This window comes from Dryobates pubescens, chromosome 26 (assembly GCF_014839835.1).
Source record: "Dryobates pubescens isolate bDryPub1 chromosome 26, bDryPub1.pri, whole genome shotgun sequence".
Taxonomy (NCBI): Eukaryota; Metazoa; Chordata; class Aves; order Piciformes; family Picidae; genus Dryobates; species Dryobates pubescens.
The window spans coordinates 6,199,848-6,209,738 of NC_071637.1; positions in this window are offsets into that span (position 1 = coordinate 6,199,848).

Consider the following 9,891-nt stretch of genomic DNA (forward strand, 5'->3'; position numbering starts at 1 on the left):
TGGGGTGGCTGTGCAGGTGCTGAAAGGTGAGGGTTTGTCTCCTGGCACCACTAATAGTTTAGATGCCGAGACAATAAACCAGTGGCGCTTGTCACGGATGCTGTGTCTGCGCTGCCATTTATGCAGCCACTCTGGAATGCTGCTGCAGGGGCTGGATTAGCTCCTCCTGGGTAGGTTTCCTGTGATAGTTTGTGCAGATCAAGTGATCAGTGCTTAAAATCAAACAGGATCTGCCCAAAGAAAGGGCCTGAATTCACCTTCCCAAGCCAGCAGCACCACTGCTGAGCCAGCTGAGATGATGGATCAGCTCCACCATACTCTGCAAGCTTGTGGCATGCAAATTCCTCTGATGCTGGCACCTTTTGTCCTCCTCAGCTCCTGGCAGGCCTTGCCAGAGTGCTTTCTTTATCTGTTTCCCCAGCACAACTAGCAGCATATGGCTCTGCTCTACTGCAGCCCTGCTGGACTGGTCTAAATTAAGCAGTGAGGTTTTTCACAAAGCTAAGAGCCATCCAGAAAGATGCCATAAGGATGGAGATGTAGAGGGAGACCAGAGGAGCTCTGAGGTGTCCTGGAGCCAGCGAGGTTTGAGCGCTCAGCCCAGCACAACTATCAGTTACCTTGGGCCTCTAAATGGAGTTTTTTAGCCCCAGTGAAGTGAGGACAAGTATTAATGTATGGATTCTTGTTCTATAGCAAGGAAGAATTTTCTGGCTGAAAGCATTAATTAGATTTGTTTGGACCACGTTCACATGCCTCCTGGGTTCCCTTTCTGTGAATGCTTTAAATAATGGTTTCATTGGCAGGAACATTTGTGCAAACTGCAAACTTGGGGTCAGCATCTTGGCTGATATAAAGCAAGGCAGGCCTCTCCAAGGTGGTGGAGGGACACCAATTTACACCCACAGAAAGGCAGACTCCCTCATTGAGTACTGAGAAATTAGTCTTGGAACCTAAACTTGGAGTGAAAACCTCCAAGTGTTTGTACTGGAAACCTTATCCCCAGGCTGCAGCAGCTTTCAAATTGCAGCAGGGAGCATCAACCACCGGTCAGTAGGGATCCTGGCATCCTCCAGCATCTCCTCACCTCCTCTGTCTCCCCAGATTACAGTGCTCTGGTCTCAGCCAGCCCTTCCCACAGCGTTTACCCTCTTGTTACCACCATCCAGACTGAGCTCCATGGTCTGGAGTGGTTGCCCCAGGTTCACGCAGAGCCCTCAGCCTTCTGGGGCTTGATCCAGCTCCGCTCGTGGGAGGGGCTTTGGGGGTGTTTGATTTGAAGGCTTTAAGAGACGGAAAGTAGGGGGGATGGGGCTGAGCCTGGGGATGGCAGGAGAAAAAGGAGGTGAGGGGCCCTCTCATTGCTGTCTCCTGGAGAAACTGGAGCATGCCCAGAAACAATAAATGTCCAGTGATGATTTGATGTGAGTTAGGATGGAAAAGCATCACAGAGGGTGCGTCTGAGACGAGCTCTTGCTTCAAACTTCAGTGAACTCTCAAGCAAATTCCTCTGCATTTGCAAAGCTGTGCTCCATATGGGCTCCCTGGGGAGGGGGCTGCTCCCTCTCTGGGGATGCAGAACCTGCTCAGGACACCTTTGCCCATGGCCGGTGTTGCAGATGGTGGAGAAGTGAGGTCAGGGATGGCTGGGCAGATGCAGGAGCAGAGGAGCTGGATGCTGGGCAGGGAAGATGTGCTGCCTGAGCTCTCTGTTATTCTGGGAGCAGTAAGGATCACACCTGGCAGGGAGCAGGTCCAGACCTGGCAATGCTGGCAGGATGCCTCACTGAGTGCATCCAGAATGCTCCCCAGAACATCTGCTTGCGTGACAAAGGCTGCAATATGTTGTAAGAATCAGCTTTATACCTAGAGGAAGAGGCAAAAGCTACTCCCAGTTTACTACAGGTAAAACTGGAGACATCAGCCATATTCCAGATCCTTGTGGATCACCCACCCATTACTTCTCTGGAACCAGGCAGTGATGGGGACAGAGCTTCCTGTCCCAGCTGGCACAACACAGGCTACGAGCAGAGCTGGAACAGGGCTTGGGAAAATCAGCACTGGCAGCCTTTTGAAGTCTGGTTAATTTCATGAGCGTGGCTGTGGGGCTGAATTCTCCTGGGACACCTTAGCTCCCCCATGGCCAGGCAGTGGGGTGGATTTCCCTGTGCAGAAGCAGATGTAGCAGTGGGGCAGGCAGGAACTGGAACCCCTCAGTTCTGTGCCTCATTCAGCCAGCACTGCAGCTCAGCTGGAGCCTCTGACTCCAAAGCTCCCTCCATGGGGCTGGAGGTGGACAGCTCAAAACACCAACAGAGGGGGTTTTAGTCCCTCACCGACCCAAGAAGGTTATTCTTGCTTCCTATACCAAATATCTTAGAAAGGAAAGACAACATCAGGTGTGCAAAGCAGGCTGTGCCTAGCTGTGGGGCCCACAGCACATGCATGGATGGTGAGAGGAGCAGGAGGTGAGGAGTGAAAGAATAACAGCAAAGCAGGAAAACATCTTAAGACATTTCCCTGATGTCTGCATGGGTCAGACCTGGTGATTCCCAGCCTTGCCTGGCCTGTTGAAGGCCGTGGTAGGAAAGGGGTTTGGGAGATACTCTGACTTCTCATTCCTTGATCCACTGTTTTCCATCCCTGCAAGCCTCACTCAATCCAGTTATTTTTGGATGGCTAGAGACTGCTGGTCCTGAGATGGTGGGATAGAGCAAGGTGTGTAGACCATGCCTGGGGAACACAGGTCTTTGTGGAGGTGTTTGCCAGGCCAGGACTTGTCCCTCACTATCCTTCCCTAGAGCACAGGAGCTGAGCCCTGAGGTCAGACAGGTAGAAGGGCTCCAGATCTATGCAGTCACCTGGAATAAGAGAGGGAGGAATGTGCAGGGACTGTGGCCTTGCTGAGGGGTTTGGGGTGATGTGGGTTAAGAAAGGAGAGTGAGAGTACCTCCCAGGGGCTTCATGGGGAGCAGTGCTCCTCTGGGAATGGGGTGTCAGGCTTCAAAATAGCAATGCAGCAGAGGGAAGAAGCAGCATCCCCTTCCTTTGAGGCTTGCCCAGCCCTGGGGCTCAGCGCACAGCCCCTAATCAGCCCCAAAGCCATCTCAGCAGTTTGTGTCCTCCTCCTGTGGTTTCCATGCAGTGTGGGGCAGGGGTGTCCTGCACACACAAGTACCTGTGTGCAGATGGTGCCTGCATGCATGGTGAAATGCATCCTAAACAAACAGTGCAAGCCCTCCAAATCCACTCCAGCATCATTCTGGTGAGGGAGCAGAGGAAGGCTGGATGCGGGGAGCCCTGCCCTCACACCCAATAAAATGTAGCTGTGTCTGGTTTGTATTGAGAGGGAGAGGAAAAAAAGCCTCTCTGAAATGAGATTCCTTACATGACAGCCTGCTGACATGCTCTGGAGTGATTTTGGCAAGAAAAGGGAACGCTAAGCAGGAGCTGGTGTCTGCAGGATTGTGCAGGCACCCAGGGGGTGGGGGGCTGCTGTGCTCACTGGCCCCATATGCTCCTGTCACCCCTTGCTCTGAAGCTGCTGCTTGGCCTTGATGCTGACCTTGCAGAGCATTGCCCTGCTGAAGAGAGAGCTCTCTGTAATGCAGGTTTGGGGTTTTTTTTCCCCTCTTTCTTTTGCTATGGTCTCCAACTCTGGCTAAGCCACCGAAGGGGTGTTCAGCAGCCTGGAGCTTTGCAGATCTGGGGCACACCAGTGGTACAAGTTGTGTGTCCCCAGCTGGTAATGGCCTGTGGGCATATGGGATGGGCAAATGTGTCTCTCTTTGAGAGTGGAAAGGGAGCAGAGGAACATCAGGCTCTGCTGTAAAAACATTCCCTCTAACCCCATCACCCTCTGAGCCCTGGGGAACTCCTTGGGCTTTGCTTGGAGTGGGCAGTGCATCACATCCCAGTGTGCTCAGGGAAGCAAGCACACATGCAACCAGAATTCCTAGAGTTGCTGCATCCCCATCAGTGTCTGGGGATGTCCCTCTGGAGCCACCCCTGAGATTTGGGACATCACTTTCTGGCGAGCATCCTCCCAGGCTGTTTAGCATGGTGTGCCTGGTACCCCAGGGAAAGTGTTTTGGCATGGGGCTTATCCATGGGCTCTTGGCTTCTCCATGGGCTCCCTCCTGCATGTTAGCCATGGGGCTGGATGCTGGTAGGATGGAGCTGTGGGTGCTACTTCCACTGATACACAGGGGCTGGGAGGACTCACAGGTACTTTTTTAAGCATTTGGCAGCTGAATATTTATGAAGTAGGAGAGCAAACCAAACACCAGGAATCAAAGGAGACTGAACCTGATACTTGCAGTTGCTAAAAGAGTCAGGAACCGGTTTCTTCCCGGCGGCTGTGGGGCCAGAGCAGCATCTCCCCCAAGACAGCAGGGTGGGAAGCAGCAGCCAAACCCATCAGACAGCTCCATCTCAGTGGGGCCAGGCTGGGCTGGTGTAAACTGGAGTGGCTACACAGCAGCCATACTGATTTATGCCCCTGCTGCTGCTCCAGCCCTCACATATTCATCTCCTTCAACAGGATCCTGCCCCTAAGGTCTTTGTTGGAAAAATTCAGAGCTGCTCCTGCAGGAATCTGGTGCAAAGAAGTAGCTGCTGCTCCCCTGCCTGCAGATGTCTGGGGGAGCTGCAGCTGACACTGCCAGGGGTGTGGGTAAATCTTGATCGAGTTGGAAGAGGACAGAACTTCCAGGGGACCATTCCCAGATGGGCTCAGTGCTTCAGGAAGATTGGGAGCTCTGTGCCACAGCTCTGGCTGCAGCAGCACAGGCAGTGCAAGGAGCCCAAGGCTTGTGGGTTTAGTTCTTCTCTCTCTCTGCATTTATTTATCTTGTTTGATTTTAATTATTTTTAATAGCTTCTCTGAGTGCACCTTGGGGGATTTTGTTCAATTATTATTATTTAGGGACTCCAGGAAAGCTGGAACAGAAGGGAAATATTATCAGCCCAGCTGGGATTTCCACCCTGTGCAGGAGTTCTGTTGCAGGTCCTCTCTTGTGCCCACCACTGCCAGGGGCACAGCTTTGGGCTGCTTGCACCATCTCCAGAGGAGGCAACACCAAGAGTTTTGTCTCTTTGTTGGTTCATTGTACCAAACATATGGGAAATAGCTCTAGGCTTGGGAGGTAGAGTATGTCCCTGGGTGGCTGCAGGGGGCTGCCTGCAGCATGGGATCCAAGCTGGAGGTGCTGCTTTTGGGGCAACTCCCAGCAGCTTTTCTCCTGTGGGTTTGCAGAGGCAGGATTTGAGTTCCCTTTCCCCTGCTTTCTATCTAAACAAGCTGTCAAGCCTTCAGCAGCCGCCTCTGCACGGGGCCAGTCCCACACAGGCGATGTGAGAGAGACATGGGGGCCAGGTGGGCCAGGACCACCCTGTCCCCCAGCCCTGTGGATGGGAATGCCTCTGGAGTCACTCAGAGAGGTGAGCCCCAAATGAGCAGAAGCTGTCTGCAGACAGAGTGCCCTGGATTCAGGTGGTGGGGACCTGTGCCACCCTGTGTGGAGACCCCTATGCTTAGGGTCCCTCTGCCCAGCCCTTCCAACACTCACTGAGGACCTCCAAAAGGCAAGGTTCCAACGTAACCCAAGGGAGATGCTACCCAAGGGAGATGCTATGCTGCTGTATGTTGAGGAGCCCTCCACATCTACATGCACTCCTCTATCCCCACAAAGCTCATATTCCCCCAACCTCCAAGGCAAAGTCCTCAAGCCCATGTGAGCTTGCACAGCCCTCCAAGGCTGCAACGAGCAGCAGGACATGAGGAGAGAATTCTGCCAGCTCCCTGAGTGTGACACCCAGAAGAAGGACTAGGTTTGGGTCCAGGCAGCCTGGCAGCCCTTCATCCCTTTGTGCTAGGGGTAAACGATGGGGCCCAGAGCAGGATGGGGAAGGGAGGGTGAAGAGCACTGCAGAAAAATACATATCAGCAATGTAATAAGAACACCACCACCCCACCTCCCTCACACACACACACACACACCCAGAAAAAAAAGAGAAAGAGGCTCCCAGCTGGGATTCATCAGGGAGAGCTTTCCGGGAGTAATAAGGAAATCAGAGCTCAGCCAGCCCAGTAATACCTTTGTGCTGGCCAGGCTGAGGTGTGCTCCTGGGAAGGCTGGGTGAGCAGCCAGGCTCCCGCAGCGCGGGGCCCAGCAGCGCCTCTCCAGCGAGGCAGGAGCTGCTGGGGCAGTGAGCACCCTGAAGAAAGGCTGTCTGGAAAAGCCATTTGCAGGCAGCTGAAGCACGGGTTGCAACCCTGCAGGCAGCCCCTGCGCTCAGATCCATCCCTGCAGGGCGGGGGGCTGGGGAATGGGACCCCATCCCTTCCCAGGACTGGTGGTATTAAGCCTAAAAAGGGAATTGTTGGAGTCTTTACCAAAGAAGGAAAGGCAGCGGTGCTGTGGGCAGGCAGAGCTGGGGGAGGGATGCTGCTGCACAGCTCAGGTTTGGGGGCTTCTTCCCCTGCCTCTCCTGGGCTCCCCTGGAGTGCACAGGGACCAGATCCATACTGGTGGTGCTGTGGAGGGCTGGTGCTGTGCACTGCCCTTCCTGGGGCCACCGAGCTGCCCAGACACTGTGCAAGGGGTGTGGGGATGCAGTAGGGGACAAGACCTGCTGTCCCCTCTGGAACTTCACCCCATTCCTTCCCTGCCTGCACCTGCACATGTTTAAGCAAGATTCCTATGGGGGCAGAAGAAGCCATACCCCAGCTTCACAATCCTCCCAGGCCCTTCCTCCATACTTCATCCTCCACCTTCCACTCCTCAACCTCCATCCTCTACTCTCCAGCCTCCACCTTTCAACATCCATTCTTCCACTCTCAACTTTCCATCCTTCACTCTCCATCTTCCACCTTTCATCTTCCCTCCTCCAATCCCCATGGCACCATGGGCCGCTGCAGAGACCTTCCACTGCCCTTCAACCCATGGAGGGGTTCTGGCTTCACTCCCCAAGCTGGAAGATTTATTTCACACCTCTTTATCCATCTGTCCATGTCACCATCACCAAGCAACTGAATAGACAGGCAGTGTGCCATGGCTGGAGAGCCATGCCAAGAGGCCAAGTCCTGCCTTGAACAGCAAGTGCTGCTGCCATGCAAAAGACCCAGCAAGGACCAGCCAGAGGCTCTGCCTGCAGTGAGGGGTCCCAAGCTATTTTGTAAGGAGGGGCTGTAGCTTGTGATGGTCTACAAGTCAAATGCATGGATATTACAACTTAGTAAATGTGGGTTTAACAACCATCTGGCACTTTTATATGCAATAACCATCCCATTACATTGAAATAAAATCCACATTTAAGATGCTTAATTGCACAAGTGGCCTTTAGCTGTTTCTGTCTCATCTCATAAAAAAACAAAACCAAAAACCAACAACCTTCCCATTTCCATCTGTCACAGCAGAAGAGCTTGGCTGTGGGTCTCCAGGCTCTTCTCAAGGCTCAGCTGGTGCATGTCAGGTGTTTTAGCCCTGGGGGAAGGCACTGGAGCCAGCCAAGCCCTCCATGGTACCTGAAGGGATCCAAGGTCCCTTTGGGGACCATGTGGAGCCCAGCAGCTCCCACATCTTCCTCTGGGGTGATGGTGGGGTCAGCTACCCTGTAAGCCTCTTGGAAGGGTCCCCAGCATTCCTGGGGATTGCATGGTCTTCTCCTGATATGGGCTAGAGCCAGACCAGAGACTCATCTGATAGCTTGAACAGAAGAGAAATGCCATCTCACAGGGATTTTGAGATCATTTTAGTTTGGCTTGACTTGTGATGGGTGAGTGCCATGAGTACCCTCATGCCACCGTGCCCATCCATGATGGATGGCTACCTGTATCTTCATACAAGCACCCATCCATACCATCAGCTTCTCCTGTGCTGAAGTGGTCAAACATGTTCATCCTCAGTAACTGAGGGATTTAGGCAATATTGACATTTTGGCACTGTTGAAACAGAGCTGATGGGCAGCACGTTAGGGCAGCATGTTAACATCACCCAAAGAGGAGTTCAACAACTCATCATGGCTCTGGTGCAGAGGGAGAAGCAAGGGCTGCTAGGCAAACTGGGGCACAGGATGCTGTCTCAGTGGCGCCTTTCGATGTGAAGCAGCTCTGCAGCTCCTTGCTTCCCTGTTATGCCAAGGCCCCACAATCCAGGGAGAGGAGAGGCTAAGGGTGGCTGGATTGGGTGTGTGAGCAGGAGCAGCACCAGCTCCAAGGCATCTTCCCTGGAAAACAAAAAGCACAAGTTCCCAGTGCCCTCTGCAGGAGGAAGCAGAGGCCTTTTCCCCCAATTCTGGAGCCTTCCAGACAGGCAGAGAATAGCAGGATGGACATTTGTCACCCAAGGCTTGCTCTGTCTCCCATGGGACAGGGACACAGAGGCCCACCTGCCCATCTCTGGGGGCTCTCAGGGAAGAACTCATTTTGCACACGGATGCAGGAGCTGGGAGTCCCTGACAGAGAGGCTATGGCTGTTCCCAAGGGTCACCTGCAGTCATTGAAATGGGGCAAATAGACAGTGCTATTTATTCCTGGGGGAAAGCCAGCTGTTAACTGAGAGGTTTGGAGTTTGCACAGCAGGAAAAAAAAAAACAAAACAGCTTAACTTCATACTTGGGGTGTGTGTCTGTTTTTATTTGGTACTTAGGGGGAAAGAGGGGAATAAAATGAAGAGCTATCCTGCAGAAAAAGACCTGGGGCTGCTGGTCAGCAGCCAACTGAATATGAACCCGTGTGTGCCCAGGAGGCCAGGAAGGCCAACAGCATCTTGGCTTGGCTGAGCAGTAGTGTGGACAACAGGACCAGGGCAGGGATCATCACTCAGCACTGGTGAGGTCACACCTTGAGTTTTGGGCCACTCACTGCAAGAAGGACATCGAAGCATGGGAGCACATCCAGAGGACAAGAAGAAGAAGAGGAGGCTCAGGGGAGACCTCATTGCTCCCCACAACTACCCGAAGGGAAGTTGTAGCCAGGAGGTCTCTTCTCCCAGGCAACCAGCACCAGAACAAGAGGACACAGTCTCAAGCTGTGCCAAGGGAGGTTTAGGCTGGAGATGAGGAGAAAGTTCTTCACAGAAAAAGTAATTGGCCGTTGGAATGTGCTGCCCAGGGAGGTGGTGAAGTCACCATGCCTGGAGGTGTTCAAGAGGGGATTGGACATGGCACTTGGTGCCATGGTTTAGTTATGAGGTGTTGGGTGACAGGTTGGACTCGATCATCCTTGAGGTCTTTTCCAACCTTGTTGATTCTATGATTCTATGACAACAAAGCTGGTGAAGGGTCAGCAGCAAAACTGTCTTGTGAGGAGCAGCCAAGGGACCATGCATTGTTCAGCCTGGAGAGAAAGAGGCTTTAGGGGGACATTTTTGCTTCTACAACCTTCTAAACCTTTTACAACTACCTGAAAAGCAGCTGGAGCCAGGTGGGCATTGACCTTTCCTCCCAAGGAACAAGCTATAGGACAAGAGGAAACAGCCTCAAGTTGTACCAGGGCAGGTTTAGGCAGGACAGGAGGAACAATTTTTTTTTTTCCCCAAGAAGGAAGAGGCTGCCCAAGGCGGTGGTGGATTTAAATCCCCATCTCTGGAGGGATTTAAAAGCTGTGTAGACATGGTGCTGAGGGACATGGCTTAGTGGCAAACCTGGTAGTGCAGGGTTAGGCTCGGTTTCTCCAAACAAAACGAGACTGCGAATCGATAAAACAACATGGGATGACATGGCGTGGCACAGGTTGGCACGGCAGTGCGCGGCGAGATACAAAGATCCGCAGCGCAATACATGACAAATATTTCGCAGCACAACCCCGGCCACCCGCTTACTCCGCGTCCCCTTTAAGGCCGCCGCTTTCCCGCCAAGCGCCGCGGCGGGCGGCCGGACCAATCAATG